The sequence below is a fragment of the Mixophyes fleayi genome, chromosome 10 (genome assembly GCF_038048845.1).
Source record: "Mixophyes fleayi isolate aMixFle1 chromosome 10, aMixFle1.hap1, whole genome shotgun sequence".
NCBI classification, from domain to species: Eukaryota; Metazoa; Chordata; class Amphibia; order Anura; family Limnodynastidae; genus Mixophyes; species Mixophyes fleayi.
The window spans coordinates 66,363,529-66,380,744 of record NC_134411.1 but is presented as its reverse complement, the minus strand read 5'-3'; the positions used below and the strand labels follow the sequence as shown (position 1 = coordinate 66,380,744).

The 17,216-nt window shown below is 34.2% G+C and overlaps 7 non-coding genes across 7 annotated transcripts; all 7 read left to right on the top strand.

Moving 5' to 3' along the window:
• Positions 1-3,509: 3,509 nt before the first annotated feature.
• TRNAD-GUC (transfer RNA aspartic acid (anticodon GUC)) lies at positions 3,510-3,581 on the top strand. Its single transcript has one exon. It is a non-coding gene; the product is annotated as a tRNA-Asp (tRNA).
• Positions 3,582-10,013: 6,432 nt separating this feature from the next.
• TRNAD-GUC (transfer RNA aspartic acid (anticodon GUC)) lies at positions 10,014-10,085 on the top strand. Its single transcript has one exon. It is a non-coding gene; the product is annotated as a tRNA-Asp (tRNA).
• An 869-nt stretch (positions 10,086-10,954) lies between these two features.
• TRNAD-GUC (transfer RNA aspartic acid (anticodon GUC)) lies at positions 10,955-11,026 on the top strand. Its single transcript has one exon. It is a non-coding gene; the product is annotated as a tRNA-Asp (tRNA).
• Positions 11,027-12,328: 1,302 nt separating this feature from the next.
• Positions 12,329-12,400, top strand: TRNAD-GUC (transfer RNA aspartic acid (anticodon GUC)). Its single transcript has one exon. It is a non-coding gene; the product is annotated as a tRNA-Asp (tRNA).
• An 869-nt stretch (positions 12,401-13,269) lies between these two features.
• TRNAD-GUC (transfer RNA aspartic acid (anticodon GUC)) lies at positions 13,270-13,341 on the top strand. Its single transcript has one exon. It is a non-coding gene; the product is annotated as a tRNA-Asp (tRNA).
• Positions 13,342-16,092: 2,751 nt separating this feature from the next.
• TRNAD-GUC (transfer RNA aspartic acid (anticodon GUC)) lies at positions 16,093-16,164 on the top strand. Its single transcript has one exon. It is a non-coding gene; the product is annotated as a tRNA-Asp (tRNA).
• Positions 16,165-17,033: 869 nt separating this feature from the next.
• Positions 17,034-17,105, top strand: TRNAD-GUC (transfer RNA aspartic acid (anticodon GUC)). The gene has a single exon. It is a non-coding gene; the product is annotated as a tRNA-Asp (tRNA).
• The last annotated feature ends 111 nt before the right edge of the window (positions 17,106-17,216 follow it).

The window sequence follows — 17,216 nt, the reverse complement described above, 5'->3', positions numbered from 1 at the left end:
GAAAAAATCATTTTGGCCAAAAATTTAATTTATCAGGTGATTAACAAACACTTTAGATTAGCCAAAAACATTAAAAATTTCCAATTTTAGAAAACATATACTATTGTCCTCTGTGCCAAAATATTTTGTGTCAGTTGTTTTACGTCATTTAGCAGGGCATTTTTAATGAGTGTTAATGGCAAAAGGTAGCAGAATTAAAGCAAGCCATTATTATGCATAAAAAGGGATAAAAATATGCAGGAAAATATAGCTAAATATATTTCTTGAAAGGGATAAGAAACATATTTTTGAAATGTTTTGGAGCATTAATTTCATAAAATGTCCTTCGAGTCATATTGTAGTGTAGCAGATTATCCATGCATGACTTTACAGGAGTGTCTCCCGACGAAAACCCAAAAAACAGTGGGCAAATATATACTGTGCCAGGAAAATACTGCTTTAGCTTAATCTTACACCCCCTTTACTCAGGGTCATGTAAATAATGCAGTCTATGTTTTTTTTCAATTCTCTCTGTTTGGCAACAATCCCGCAAACTACACATTTTTTTTTACTTTTGCATCAAGCAAAGCAGCGTACCATTCAGCAAAATGTTGATTTAAGTTGTGCATCTTCTGATTAGCGGCAGTGATGTCATTGAAATCTCCCCATTGGAGGGAGTTTTTCCAAAAGCACATGTCAAGTTATTCCTCGTTAGTATAGTGGTGAGTATCCCCGCCTGTCACGCAGGAGACCGGGGTTCGATTCCCTGATAGGGAGTTTTTAACTTTTTTTCTTTTTACTGTAACATAAGCACTTATGGGAAGTGTTGCATGCTAGTACGATTATTTCCTGCCATGATGCAGGAAAAGACAGTAATATTTATGCATTAACCGTAGTTTAAATACAACTTACCTTTTTTGCCCACATTCAAAGTTTATGTATACTTTCTTTTAAAGTCATTTAGAAAAAATCATTTTGGCCAAAAATTTAATTTATCAGGTGATTAACAAACACTTTAGATTAGCTAAAAACATAAAAAATTCCCAATTTTAGAAAACATATACTATTGTCCTCTGTGACAAAATATTTTGTGTCAGTAGTTTTACGTCATTTAGCAGGGCAATTTTAATGAGTGTTAATGGCAAAAGGTAACAGAATTAAAGCAAGCCATTATTATGCATAAAAAGGGATAAAAATATGCAGGAAAATATAGCTAAATATATTTCTTGAAAGGGATAAGAAACATCTTTTTGAAATGTTTTGGAGCATTAATTTCATAAAATGTCCTTCGAGTCATATTGTAGTGTAGCAGATTATCCATGCATGACTGTACAGGAGTGTCTCCTGACGAAAACCCAAAAAACAGTAGGCAAATATATACTGTGCCAGGAAAATACTGCTTTAGCTTAATCTTACACTCTCTTTACTCAGTGTCATGTAAATAATGCAGTCTATGTTTTTTTTCAATTCTCTCTGTTTGGCAACAATCCCGCTAACTACACATTTTTTTTTACTTTTGCATCAAGCAAAGCAGCGTACCATTCAGCAAAATGTTGATTTAAGTTGTGCATCTTCTGATTAGCGGCAGTGATGGCATTGAAATCTCCACATTGGAGGGAGTTTTCCCAAATGCACATGTCAAGTTATTCCTCGTTAGTATAGTGTGAGTATCCCCACCTGTCACGCGGTAGACCGGGGTTCGATGCCCCGAAGGGGAGTCCTTAACAATTTTTATTTTTTCTGTAACATAAGCACTTGTGGGAAGTGTTGCATGCTAGTATGATTATTTCCTGTCGTGATACAGGAAAAGACAGTAATATTTATGCATTAAACTTAGTTTAAATACAACTTACCTTTTTTGCCCACATTCATAGTTTATGTACACTTTCTTTTAAAGTCATTTAGAAAAAATCATTTTGGCCAAAAATTTAATTTATCAGGTGATTAACAAACACTTTAGATTAGCCAAAAACATAAAAAATTCCCCATTTTAGAAGACATATACTATTGTCCTCTGTGCCACAATATTTTGTGTCAGTTGTTTTACGTCATTTAGCAGGTCATTTTTAATGAGTGTTAATGGCAAAAGGTAACAGAATTAAAGCAAGCCATTATTATGCATAAAAAGGGAAAAACATATGCAGGAAAATATAGCTAAATATATTTCTTGAAAGGGATAAGAAACATCTTTTTGAAATGTTTTGGAGCATTAATTTCATAAAATGTCCTTCGAGTCATATTGTAGTGTAGCAGATTATCCATGCATGACTGTACAGGAGTGTCTCCTGACGAAAACCCAAAAAACAGTGGGCAAATATATACTGTGCCAGGAAAATACTGCTTTAGCTTAATCTTACACTCTCTTTACTCAGGGTCATGTAAATAATGCAGTCTATGTTTTTTTTCAATTCTCTCTGTTTGGCAACAATCCCGCTAACTACACATTTTTTTTTACTTTTGCATCAAGCAAAGCAGCGTACCATTCAGCAAAATGTTGATTTAAGTTGTGCATCTTCTGATTAGCGCAGTGATGATATTGAAATCTCTCCATTGGAGGGAGTTTTCCCAAAAGCACATGTCAAGTTATTCCTCGTTAGTATAGTGGTGAGTATCCCCGCCTGTCACACGGGAGACCGGGGTTCGATTCCCCGACGGGGAGTCCTTAACATTTTTTATTTTTTCTGTAACATAAGCACTTGTGGGAAGTGTTGCATGCTAGTACGATTATTTCCTGCCGTGATGCAGGAAAAGACAGTAATATTTATGCATTAACCTTAGTTTAAATACAACTTACTTTTTTTGCCCACATTCAAAGTTTATGTACACTTTCTTTTAAAGTCATTTAGAAAAAAATCATTTTGGCCAAAATTTTAATTTATCAGGTGATTAACAAACACTTTAGATTAGCCAAAAACATAAAAAATTCCCAATTTTAGAAAACATATACTATTGTCCTCTGTGCCAAAATATTTTGTGTCAGTTGTTTTACGTCATTTAGCAGGGCATTTTTAATGAGTGTTAATGGCAAAAGGTAACAGAATTAAAGCAAGCCATTATTATGCATAAAAAGGGATAACAATATGCAGGAAAATATAGCTAAATATATTTCTTGAAAGGGAAAAGAAACATCTTTTTGACATGTTTTGGAGCATTAATTTCATAAAATGTCCTTCGAGTCATTTTGTAGTGTAGCAGATTATCCATGCATGACTGTACAGGAGTGTCTCCTGATGAAAACCCAAAAAACAGTGGGCAAATATATACTGTGCCAGGAAAATACTGCTTTAGCTTAATCTTACACTCTCTTTACTCAGGGTCATGTAAATAATGCAGTCTATGTTTTTTTTCAATTCTCTCTGTTTGGCAACAATCCCGCTAACTACACATTTTTTTTTACTTTTGCATCAAGCAAAGCAGCTTACCATTCAGCAAAATGTTGATTTAAGTTGTGCATCTTCTGATTAGCGGCAGTGATGGCATTGAAATCTCCCCATTGGAGGGAGTTTTCCCAAAAACACATGTCAAGTTATTCCTCGTTAGTATAGTGGTGAGTATCCCCGCCTGTCACGCGGGAGACTGGGGTTCGATTCCCCGACGGGGAGTCCTTAACATTTTTTCTGTAACATAAGCACTTGTGGGAAGTGTTGCATGCTAGTACGATTATTTCCTGCCGTGATGCAGGAAAAGACAGTAATATTTATGCATTAACCGTAGTTTAAATACAACTTAACTTTTTTGCCCACATTCATAGTTTATGTACACTTTCTTTTAAAGTCATTTGGAAAAAATCATTTTGGATAAAAATTTAATTTATCAGGTGATTAACAAACACTTTAGATTAGCCAAAAACATAAAAAATTCCCAATTTTAGAAAACATATACTATTGTCCTCTGTGCCACAATATTTTGTGTCAGTTGTTTTACGTCATTTAGCAGGGCATTTTTAATGAGTGTTAATGGCAAAAGGTAACAGAATTAAAGCAAGCCATTATTATGCATAAAAAGAGATAAAAATATGCAGGAAAATATAGCTTAACAATTTTTATTTTTTCTGTAACATAAGCACTTGTGGGAAGTGTTGCATGCTAGTACGATTATTTCCTGCCGTGATGCAGGAAAAGACAGTAATATTTATGCATTAACCTTAGTTTAAATACAACTTACCTTTTTTGCCCACATTCATAGTTTATGTACACTTTCTTTTAAAGTCATTTAGAAAAAATCATTTTGGCCAAAAATTTAATTTATCAGGTGATTAACAAACACTTTAGATTAGCCAAAAACATAAAAAATTCCCAATTTTAGAAAACATATACTATTGTCCTCTGTGCCACAATATTTTGTGTCAGTTGTTTTACGTCATTTAGCAGGGCATTTTTAATGAGTGTTAATGGCAAAAGGTAACAGAATTAAAGCAAGCCATTATTATGCATAAAAAGGGATAAAAATATGCAGGAAAATATAGCTAAATATATTTCTTGAAAGGGATAAGAAACATCTTTTTGAAATGTTTTGGAGAATTAATTTCATAAAATGTCCTTCGAGTCATATTGTAGTGTAGCAGATTATCCATGCATGACTGTACAGGAGTGTCTCCTGACGAAAACCCAAAAAACAGTGGGCAAATATATACTGTGCCAGGAAAATATTGCTTTAGCTAATCTTACACTCTCTTTACTCAGGGTCATGTAAATAATGCAGTCTATGTTTTTTTTCAATTCTCTCTGTTTGGCAACAATCCCGCTAACAACACATTTTTTTTTACTTTTGCATCAAGCAAAGCAGCTTACCATTCAGCAAAATGTTGATTTAAGTTGTGCATCTTCTGATTAGCGGCAGAGATGGCATTGAAATCTCCCCATTGGAGGGAGTTTTCCCAAAAACACATGTCAAGTTATTCCTCGTTAGTATAGTGTTGTATATCCCTGCCTGTCACGCGGGAGACCGGGGTTCGATTCCCCGATGGGGAGTCCTTAACTTTTTTCTTTTTACTGTAACATAAGCACTTATGGGAAGTGTTGCATGCTAGTACGATTATTTCCTGCCATGATGCAGGAAAATACAGTGATATTTATGCATTAACATTAGTTTAAATACAACTTACCTTTTTTGCCCACATTCAAAGTTTATGTACACTTTCTTTTAAAGTCATTTAGAAAAAATCATTTTGGCCAAAAATTTAATTTATCAGGTGATTAACAAACACTTTAGATTAGCCAAAAACATAAAAAATTCCCAATTTTAGAAAACATATACTATTGTCATTTGTGCCACAATATTTTGTGTCAGTTGTTTTACGTCATTTAGCAGGGCATTTTTAATGAGTGTTAATGGGAAAAAGTAACAGAATTAAAGCAAGCCATTATTATGCATAAAAAGGGATAAAAATATGCAGGAAAATATAGCTAAATATATTTCTTGAAAGGGATAAGAAACATCTTTTTGAAATGTTTTGGAGCATTCATTTCATAAAATGTCCTTCGAGTCATATTGTAGTGTAGCAGATTATCCATGCATGACTGTACAGGAGTGTCTCCTGACGAAAACCCAAAAAACAGTGGGCAAATATATACTGTGCCAGGAAAATATTGCTTTAGCTTAATCTTACACTCTCTTTACTCAGGGTCATGTAAATAATGCAGTCTATGTTTTTTTTCAATTCTCTCTGTTTGGCAACAATCCCGCTAACTACACATTTTTTTTTACTTTTGCATCAAGCAAAGCAGCTACCATTCAGCAAAATGTTGATTTAAGTTGTGCATCTTCTGATTAGCGGCAGAGATGGCATTGAAATCTCCCCATTGGAGGGAGTTTTACCAAAAACACATGTCAAGTTATTCCTCGTTAGTATAGTGGTGTGTATCCCTGCCTATCACGCGGGAGACCGGGCTTCGATTCCCCGATGGGGAGTCCTTAACTTTTTTTCTTTTTACTGCAACATAAGCACTTATGGGAAGTGTAGCATGCTAGTACGATTATTTCCTGCCATGATGCAGGAAAATACAGTAATATTTATGCATTAACCTTAGTTTAAATACAACTTACCTTTTTTGCCCACATTCAAAGTTTATGTACACTTTCTTTTAAAGTCATTTAGAAAAAATCATTTTGGCCAAAAATTTAATTTATCAGGTGATTAACAAACACTTTAGATTAGCCAAAAACATTAAAAATTCCCAATTTTAGAAAACATATACTATTGTCCTCTGTGCCACAATATTTTGTGTCAGTTGTTTTACGTCATTTAGCAGGGCATTTTTAATGAGTGTTAATGGCAAAAGGTAAAAGAATTAAAGCAAGCCATTATTATGCATAAAAAGGGATAACAATTTGCAGGAAAATATAGCTAAATATATTTCTTGAAAGGGATAAGAAACATCTTTTTGAAATGTTTTAGAGCATTAATTTCATAAAATGTCCTTTGAGTCATATTGTAGTGTAGCAGATTATCCATGCTTGACTGTACAGTAGTGTCTCCTGACGAAAACCCAAAAAACAGTGGGCAAATATATACTGTGCCAGGAAAATATTGCTTTAGCTTAATCTTACACTCTCTTTACTCAGGGTCATGTAAATAATGCAGTCTATGTTTTTTTAATTCTCTCTGTTTGGCAACAATCCCGCTAACTACACATTTTTTTTACTTTTCCATCAAGCAAAGCAGCTTACCATTCAGCAAAATGTTGATTTAAGTTGTGCATCTTCTGATTAGCGGCAGAGATGGCATTGAAATCTCCCCATTGGAGGGAGTTTTCCCAAAAACACATGTCAAGTTATTCCTCGTTAGTATAGTGTTGTGTATCCCCGCCTGTCATGCGGGAGACCGGGGTTCGATTCCCCGATGGGGAGTCCTTAACTTTTTTTCTTTTTACTGTAACATAAGCACTTATGGGAAGTGTTGCATGCTAGTACGATTATTTCCTGCCATGATGCAGGAAAATACAGTGATATTTATGCATTAACATTAGTTTAAATACAACTTACCTTTTTTGCCCACATTCAAAGTTTATGTACACTTTCTTTTAAAGTCATTTAGAAAAAATCATTTTGGCCAAAAATTTAATTTATCAGGTGATTAACAAACACTTTAGATTAGCCAAAAACATAAAAAATTCCCAATTTTAGAAAACATATACTATTGTCCTTTGTGCCACAATATTTTGTGTCAGTTGTTTTAGCTCATTTAGCAGGGCATTTTTAATGAGTGTTAATGGGAAAAGGTAACAGAATTAAAGCAAGCCATTATTATGCATAAAAAGAGATAAAAATATGCAGGAAAATATAGCTTAACAATTTTTATTTTTTCTGTAACATAAGCACTTGTGGGAAGTGTTGCATGCTAGTACGATTATTTCCTGCCGTGATGCAGGAAAAGACAGTAATATTTATGCATTAACCTTAGTTTAAATACAACTTACCTTTTTTGCCCACATTCATAGTTTATGTACACTTTCTTTTAAAGTCATTTAGAAAAAATCATTTTGGCCAAAAATTTAATTTATCAGGTGATTAACAAACACTTTAGATTAGCCAAAAACATAAAAAATTCCCAATTTTAGAAAACATATACTATTGTCCTCTGTGCCACAATATTTTGTGTCAGTTGTTTTACGTCATTTAGCAGGGCATTTTTAATGAGTGTTAATGGCAAAAGGTAACAGAATTAAAGCAAGCCATTATTATGCATAAAAAGGGATAAAAATATGCAGGAAAATATAGCTAAATATATTTCTTGAAAGGGATAAGAAACATCTTTTTGAAATGTTTTGGAGCATTCATTTCATAAAATGTCCTTCGAGTCATATTGTAGTGTAGCAGATTATCCATGCATGACTGTACAGGAGTGTCTCCTGACGAAAACCCAAAAAACAGTGGGCAAATATATACTGTGCCAGGAAAATATTGCTTTAGCTAATCTTACACTCTCTTTACTCAGGGTCATGTAAATAATGCAGTCTATGTTTTTTTTCAATTCTCTCTGTTTGGCAACAATCCCGCTAACTACACATTTTTTTTTACTTTTGCATCAAGCAAAGCAGCTTACCATTCAGCAAAATGTTGATTTAAGTTGTGCATCTTCTAATTAGCGGCAGAGATGGCATTGAAATCTCCCCATTGGAGGGAGTTTTCCCAAAAACACATGTCAAGTTATTCCTCGTTAGTATAGTGGTGAGTATGCCCTCCTGTCACACGGGAGACCAGGGTTCGATCCCCCGACAGGGAGTCCTTAACACTTTTTATTTTTTCTGTAACATAAGCACTTGTGGGAAGTGTTGCATGCTAGTACGATTATTTCCTGCCGTGATGCAGGAAAAGACAGTAATATTTATGCATTAACCTTAGTTTAAATACAACTTACCTTTTTTGCCTACATTCATAGTTTATGTACACTTTCTTTTAAAGTCATTTAGAAAAAATCATTTTGGCCATAAATTTAGTTTATCAGGTGATTAACAAACACTTTAGATTAGTCAAAAACATTAAAAATTCCCAATTTTAGAAAACATATACTATTGTCCTCTGTGCCACAATATTTTGTGTCAGTTGTTTTACGTCATTTAGCAGGGCATTTTTAATGAGTGTTAATGGCAAAAGGTAACAGAATTAAAGCAAGCCATTATTATGCATAAAAAGGGATAAAAATATGCAGGAAAATATAGCTAAATATATTTCTTGAAAGGGATAAGAAACATCTTTTTGAAATGTTTTGGAGCATTAATTTCATAAAATGTCCTTCGAGTCATATTGTAGTGTAGCAGATTATCCATGCATGACTGTACAGGAGTGTCTCCTGACGAAAACCCAAAAAACAGTGGGCAAATATATACTGTGCCAGGAAAATATTGCTTTAGCTAATCTTACACTCTCTTTACTCAGGGTCATGTAAATAATGCAGTCTATGTTTTTTTTTCAATTCTCTCTGTTTGGCAACAATCCCGCTAACTACACATTTTTTTTTACTTTTGCATCAAGCAAAGCAGCTTACCATTCAGCAAAATGTTGATTTAAGTTGTGCATCTTCTGATTAGCGGCAGAGATGGCATTGAAATCTCCCCATTGGAGGGAGTTTTCCCAAAAACACATGTCAAGTTATTCCTCGTTAGTATAGTGGTGAGTATGCCCTCCTGTCACGCGGGAGACCAGGGTTTGATCCCCCGACAGGGAGTCCTTAACACTTTTTATTTTTTCTGTAACATAAGCACTTGTGGGAAGTGTTGCATGCTAGTACGATTATTTCCTGCCGTGATGCAGGAAAAGACAGTAATATTTATGCATTAACCTTAGTTTAAATACAACTTACCTTTTTTGCCCACATTCATAGTTTATGTACACTTTCTTTTAAAGTCATTTAGAAAAAATCATTTTGGCCAAAAATTTAATTTATCAGGTGATTAACAAACACTTTAGATTAGCCAAAAACATTAAAAATTCCCAATTTTAGAAAACATATACTATTGTCCTCTGTGCCACAATATTTTGTGTCAGTTGTTTTACGTCATTTAGCAGGGCATTTTTAATGAGTGTTAATGGCAAAAGGTAACAGAATTAAAGCAAGCCATTATTATGCATAAAAAGGTATAACAATATGCAGGAAAATATAGCTAAATATATTTCTTGAAAGGGATAAGAAACATCTTTTTGAAATGTTTTAGAGCATTAATTTCATAAAATGTCCTTTGAGTCATATTGTAGTGTAGCAGATTATCCATACTTGACTGTACAGGAGTGTCTCCTGATGAAAACCCAAAAAACAGTGGGCAAATATATACTGTGCCAGGAAAATATTGCTTTAGCTTAATCTTACACTCTCTTTACTCAGGGTCATGTAAATAATGCAGTCTATGTTTTTTTTAATTCTCTCTGTTTGGCAACAATCCCGCTAACTACACATTTTTTTTACTTTTCCATCAAGCAAAGCAGCTTACCATTCAGCAAAATGTTGATTTAAGTTGTGCATCTTCTGATTAGCGGCAGAGATGGCATTGAAATCTCCCCATTGGATGGAGTTTTCCCAAAAACACAAGTCAAGTTATTCCTCGTTAGTATAGTGGTGAGTATCCCTGCCTGTCACGCGGGAGACCGGGGTTCGATTCCCCGATGGGGAGTCCTTAACATTTTTTATTTTTTCTGTAACATAAGCACTTGTGGGAAGTGTTGCATGCTAGTACGATTATTTCCTGCCATGATGCAGGAAAATACAGTAATATTTATGCATTAACCTTAGTTTAAATACAACTTACCTTTTTTGCCCACATTCAAAGTTTATGTACACTTTCTTTTAAAGTCATTTAGAAAAAATCATTTTGGCCAAAAATTTAATTTATCAGGTGATTAACAAACACTTTAGATTAGCCAAAAACATAAAAAATTCTCAATTTTAGAAAACATATACTATTGTCCTCTGTGACAAAATATTTTGTGTCAGTTGTTTTATGTCATTTAGCAGGGCATATTTAATCAGTGTTAATGGCAAAAGGTAACAGAATTAAAGCAAGCCATTATTATGCATAAAAAGGGATAACAATATGCAGGAAAATATAGCTAAATATATTTCTATAAATGGATAAGAAACATCTTTTTGAAATGTTTTGGAGCATTAATTTCATAAAATGTCCTTCGAGTCATATTGTAGTGTAGGAGATTATCCATGCATGACTGTACAGGAGTGTCTCCTGACGAAAACCCGAAAAACAGCTGGCAAATATATACTGTGCCAGGAAAATACTGCTTTAGCTTAATCTTACACTCTCTCTACTCAAGGTCATGTAAATAATGCAGTCTATGTTTTTTTTCAATTCTCTCTGTTTGGCAACAATCCCGCTAACTACACATTTTTTTTACTTTTGCATCAAGCAAAGCAGCTTACCATTCAGCAAAATGTTGATTTAAGTTGTGCATCTTCTGATTAGCGGCAGAGATGGCATTGAAATCTCCTCATTGGAAGGAGTTTTCCCAAAAACACATGTCAAGTTATTCCTCGTTAGTATAGTGGTGAGTATCCCTGCCTGTCACGCGGGAGACCGGGGTTCGATTCCCCGACGGGGAGTCCTTAACAATTTTTATTTTTTCTGTAACATAAGCACTTGTGGGAAGTGTTGCATGCTAGTACGATTATTTCCTGCCGTGATGCAGGAAAAGACAGTAATATTTATGCATTAACCTTAGTTTAAAAACAACTTACCTTTTTTGCCCACATTCATAGTTTATGTACACTTTCTTTTAAAGTCATTTAGAAAAAATCATTTTGGCCAAAAATTTAATTTATCAGGTGATTAACAAACACTTTAGATTAGCCAAAAACATAAAAAATTCCCAATTTTAGAAAACATATACTATTGTCCTCTGTGCCACAATATTTTGTGTCAGTTGTTTTACGTCATTTAGCAGGGCATTTTTAATGAGTGTTAATGGCAAAAGGTAACAGAATTAAAGCAAGCCATTCTTATGCATAAAAAGGGATAAAAATATGCAGGAAAATATAGTTTAACAATTTTTATTTTTTCTGTAACATAAGCACTTGTGGGAAGTGTTGCATGCTAGTACGATTATTTCCTGCCGTGATGCAGGAAAAGACAGTAATATTTATGCATTAACTTTAGTTTAAATACAACTTACCTTTTTTGCCCACATTCATAGTTTATGTACACTTTCTTTTAAAGTCATTTAGAAAAAATCATTTTGGCCAAAAATTTAATTTATCAGGTGATTAACAAACACTTTAGATTAGCCAAAAACATTAAAAATTCCCAATTTTAGAAAACATATACTATTGTCCTCTGTGCCACAATATTTTGTGTCAGTTGTTTTACGTCATTTAGCAGGGCATTTTTAATGAGTGTTAATGGCAAAAGGTAACAGAATTAAAGCAAGCCATTATTATGCATAAAAAGGGATAACAATATGCAGGAAAATATAGCTAAATATATTTCTTGAAAGGGATAAGAAACATCTTTTTGAAATGTTTTAGAGCATTAATTTCATAAAATGTCCTTTGAGTCATATTGTAGTGTAGCAGATTATCCATGCTTGACTGTACAGGAGTGTCTCCTGACGAAAACCCAAAAAACAGTGGGCAAATATATACTGTGCCAGGAAAATATTGCTTTAGCTTAATCTTACACTCTCTTTACTCAGGGTCATGTAAATAATGCAGTCTATGTTTTTTTTAATTCTCTCTGTTTGGCAACAATCCCGCTAACTACACATTTTTTTTACTTTTCCATCAAGCAAAGCAGCTTACCATTCAGCAAAATGTTGATTTAAGTTGTGCATCTTCTGATTAGCGGCAGAGATGGCATTGAAATCTCCCCATTGGATGGAGTTTTCCCAAAAACACAAGTCAAGTTATTCCTCGTTAGTATAGTGGTGAGTATCCCTGCCTGTCACGCGGGAGACCGGGGTTCGATTCCCCGATGGGGAGTCCTTAACATTTTTTATTTTTTCTGTAACATAAGCACTTGTGGGAAGTGTTGCATGCTAGTACGATTATTTCCTGCCATGATGCAGGAAAATACAGTAATATTTATGCATTAACCTTAGTTTAAATACAACTTACCTTTTTTGCCCACATTCAAAGTTTATGTACACTTTCTTTTAAAGTCATTTAGAAAAAATCATTTTGGCCAAAAATTTAATTTATCAGGTGATTAACAAACACTTTAGATTAGCCAAAAACATAAAAAATTCTCAATTTTAGAAAACATATACTATTGTCCTCTGTGACAAAATATTTTGTGTCAGTTGTTTTATGTCATTTAGCAGGGCATATTTAATCAGTGTTAATGGCAAAAGGTAACAGAATTAAAGCAAGCCATTATTATGCATAAAAAGGGATAACAATATGCAGGAAAATATAGCTAAATATATTTCTATAAATGGATAAGAAACATCTTTTTGAAATGTTTTGGAGCATTAATTTCATAAAATGTCCTTCGAGTCATATTGTAGTGTAGGAGATTATCCATGCATGACTGTACAGGAGTGTCTCCTGACGAAAACCCGAAAAACAGCTGGCAAATATATACTGTGCCAGGAAAATACTGCTTTAGCTTAATCTTACACTCTCTCTACTCAAGGTCATGTAAATAATGCAGTCTATGTTTTTTTTCAATTCTCTCTGTTTGGCAACAATCCCGCTAACTACACATTTTTTTTACTTTTGCATCAAGCAAAGCAGCTTACCATTCAGCAAAATGTTGATTTAAGTTGTGCATCTTCTGATTAGCGGCAGAGATGGCATTGAAATCTCCTCATTGGATGGAGTTTTCCCAAAAACACATGTCAAGTTATTCCTCGTTAGTATAGTGGTGAGTATCCCTGCCTGTCACGCGGGAGACCGGGGTTCGATTCCCCGACGGGGAGTCCTTAACAATTTTTATTTTTTCTGTAACATAAGCACTTGTGGGAAGTGTTGCATGCTAGTACGATTATTTCCTGCCGTGATGCAGGAAAAGACAGTAATATTTATGCATTAACCTTAGTTTAAAAACAACTTACCTTTTTTGCCCACATTCATAGTTTATGTACACTTTCTTTTAAAGTCATTTAGAAAAAATCATTTTGGCCAAAAATTTAATTTATCAGGTGATTAACAAACACTTTAGATTAGCCAAAAACATAAAAAATTCCCAATTTTAGAAAACATATACTATTGTCCTCTGTGCCACAATATTTTGTGTCAGTTGTTTTACGTCATTTAGCAGGGCATTTTTAATGAGTGTTAATGGCAAAAGGTAACAGAATTAAAGCAAGCCATTATTATGCATAAAAAGGGATAAAAATATGCAGGAAAATATAGCTAAATATATTTCTTGAAAGGGATAAGAAACATCTTTTTGAAATGTTTTGGAGCATTAATTTCATAAAATGTCCTTCGAGTCATATTGTAGTGTAGCAGATTATCCATGCATGACTGTACAGGAGTGTCTCCTGACGAAAACCCAAAAAACAGTGGGCAAATATATACTGTGCCAGGAAAATATTGCTTTAGCTAATCTTACACTCTCTTTACTCAGGGTCATGTAAATAATGCAGTCTATGTTTTTTTTTCAATTCTCTCTGTTTGGCAACAATCCCGCTAACTACACATTTTTTTTTACTTTTGCATCAAGCAAAGCAGCTTACCATTCAGCAAAATGTTGATTTAAGTTGTGCATCTTCTGATTAGCGGCAGAGATGGCATTGAAATCTCCCCATTGGAGGGAGTTTTCCCAAAAACACATGTCAAGTTATTCCTCGTTAGTATAGTGGTGAGTATGCCCTCCTGTCACGCGGGAGACCAGGGTTCGATCCCCCGACAGGGAGTCCTTAACACTTTTTATTTTTTCTGTAACATAAGCACTTGTGGGAAGTGTTGCATGCTAGTACGATTATTTCCTGCCGTGATGCAGGAAAAGACAGTAATATTTATGCATTAACCTTAGTTTAAATACAACTTACCTTTTTTGCCCACATTCATAGTTTATGTACACTTTCTTTTAAAGTCATTTAGAAAAAATCATTTTGGCCAAAAATTTAATTTATCAGGTGATTAACAAACACTTTAGATTAGCCAAAAACATTAAAAATTCCCAATTTTAGAAAACATATACTATTGTCCTCTGTGCCACAATATTTTGTGTCAGTTGTTTTACGTCATTTAGCAGGGCATTTTTAATGAGTGTTAATGGCAAAAGGTAACAGAATTAAAGCAAGCCATTATTATGCATAAAAAGGTATAACAATATGCAGGAAAATATAGCTAAATATATTTCTTGAAAGGGATAAGAAACATCTTTTTGAAATGTTTTAGAGCATTAATTTCATAAAATGTCCTTTGAGTCATATTGTAGTGTAGCAGATTATCCATGCTTGACTGTACAGGAGTGTCTCCTGACGAAAACCCAAAAAACAGTGGGCAAATATATACTGTGCCAGGAAAATATTGCTTTAGCTTAATCTTACACTCTCTTTACTCAGGGTCATGTAAATAATGCAGTCTATGTTTTTTTTAATTCTCTCTGTTTGGCAACAATCCCGCTAACTACACATTTTTTTTACTTTTCCATCAAGCAAAGCAGCTTACCATTCAGCAAAATGTTGATTTAAGTTGTGCATCTTCTGATTAGCGGCAGAGATGGCATTGAAATCTCCCCATTGGAGGGAGTTTTCCCAAAAACACATGTCAAGTTATTCCTCGTTAGTATAGTGTTGTGTATCCCCGCCTGTCACGCGGGAGACCGGGGTTCGATTCCCCGATGGGGAGTCCTTAACTTTTTTTCTTTTTACTGTAACATAAGCACTTATGGGAAGTGTTGCATGCTAGTACGATTATTTCCTGCCATGATGCAGGAAAATACAGTGATATTTATGCATTAACATTAGTTTAAATACAACTTACCTTTTTTGCCCACATTCAAAGTTTATGTACACTTTCTTTTAAAGTCATTTAGAAAAAATCATTTTGGCCAAAAATTTAATTTATCAGGTGATTAACAAACACTTTAGATTAGCCAAAAACATAAAAAATTCCCAATTTTAGAAAACATATACTATTGTCCTTTGTGCCACAATATTTTGTGTCAGTTGTTTTACGTCATTTAGCAGGGCATTTTTAATGAGTGTTAATGGGAAAAGGTAACAGAATTAAAGCAAGCCATTATTATGCATAAAAAGGGATAAAAATATGCAGGAAAATATAGCTAAATATATTTCTTGAAAGGGATAAGAAACATCTTTTTGAAATGTTTTGGAGCATTCATTTCATAAAATGTCCTTCGAGTCATATTGTAGTGTAGCAGATTATCCATGCATGACTGTACAGGAGTGTCTCCTGACGAAACCCGAAAAACAGCTGGCAAATATATACTGTGCCAGGAAAATATTGCTTTAGCTTAATCTTACACTCTCTTTACTCAGGGTCATGTAAATAATGCAGTCTATGTTTTTTTTCAATTCTCTCTGTTTGGCAACAATCCCGCTAACTACACATTTTTTTTTACTTTTGCATCAAGCAAAGCAGCTTACCATTCAGCAAAATGTTTATTTAAGTTGTGCATCTTCTGATTAGCGGCAGAGATGGCATTGAAATCTCCCCATTGGAGGGAGTTTTCCCAAAAACACATGTCAAGTTATTCCTTGTTAGTATAGTGGTGAGTATCCCCGCCTGTCACGCGGGAGACCGGGGTTCGATTCCCCGACGGGGAGTCCTTTACAAGTTTTATTTTTTCTGTAACATAAGCACTTGTGGGAAGTGTTGCATGCTAGTACGATTATTTCCTGCCGTGATGCAGGAAAAGACAGTGATATTTATGCATTAACATTAGTTTAAATACAACTTACCTTTTTTGCCCACATTCATAGTTTATGTACACTTTCTTTTAAAGTCATTTAGAAAAAATCATTTTGGCCAAAAATTTAATTTATCAGGTGATTATCAAACACTTTAGATTAGCCAAAAACATTAAAAATTCCCAATTTTAGAAAACATATACTATTGTCCTCTGTGCCACAATATTTTGTGTCAGTTGTTTTACGTCATTTAGCAGGGCATTTTTAATGAGTGTTAATGGCAAAAGGTAACAGAATTAAAGCAAGCCATTATTATGCATAAAAAGGGATAAAAATATGCAGGAAAATATAGCTAAATATATTTCTTGAAAGGGATAAGAAACATCTTTTTGAAATGTTTTGGAGCATTAATTTCATAAAATGTCCTTCGAGTCATATTGTAGTGTAGCAGATTATCCATGCATGACTGTAAGGGAGTGTCTCCTGACGAAAACCCAAAAAACAGTGGGCAAATATATACTGTGCCAGAAAAATATTGCTTTAGCTAATCTTACACTCTCTTTACTCAGGGTCATGTAAATAATGCAGTCTATGTTTTTTTTCAATTCTCTCTGTTTGGCAACAATCCCGCTAACTACACATTTTTTTTTACTTTTGCATCAAGCAAAGCAGCTTACCATTCAGCAAAATGTTGATTTAAGTTGTGCATCTTCTGATTAGCGGCAGAGATGGCATTGAAATCTCCCCATTGGAGGGAGTTTTCCCAAAAACACATGTCAAGTTATTCCTCGTTAGTATAGTGGTGAGTATGCCCACCTGTCACGCGGGAGACCGGGGTTCGATTCCCCGACGGGGAGTCCGTAACATTTTTTTTTTTTCCTGTAACATAAGCACTTGTGGGAATTGTTGCATGCTAGTACGATTATTTCCTGCCGTGATGCAGGAAAAGACAGTAATATTTATGCATT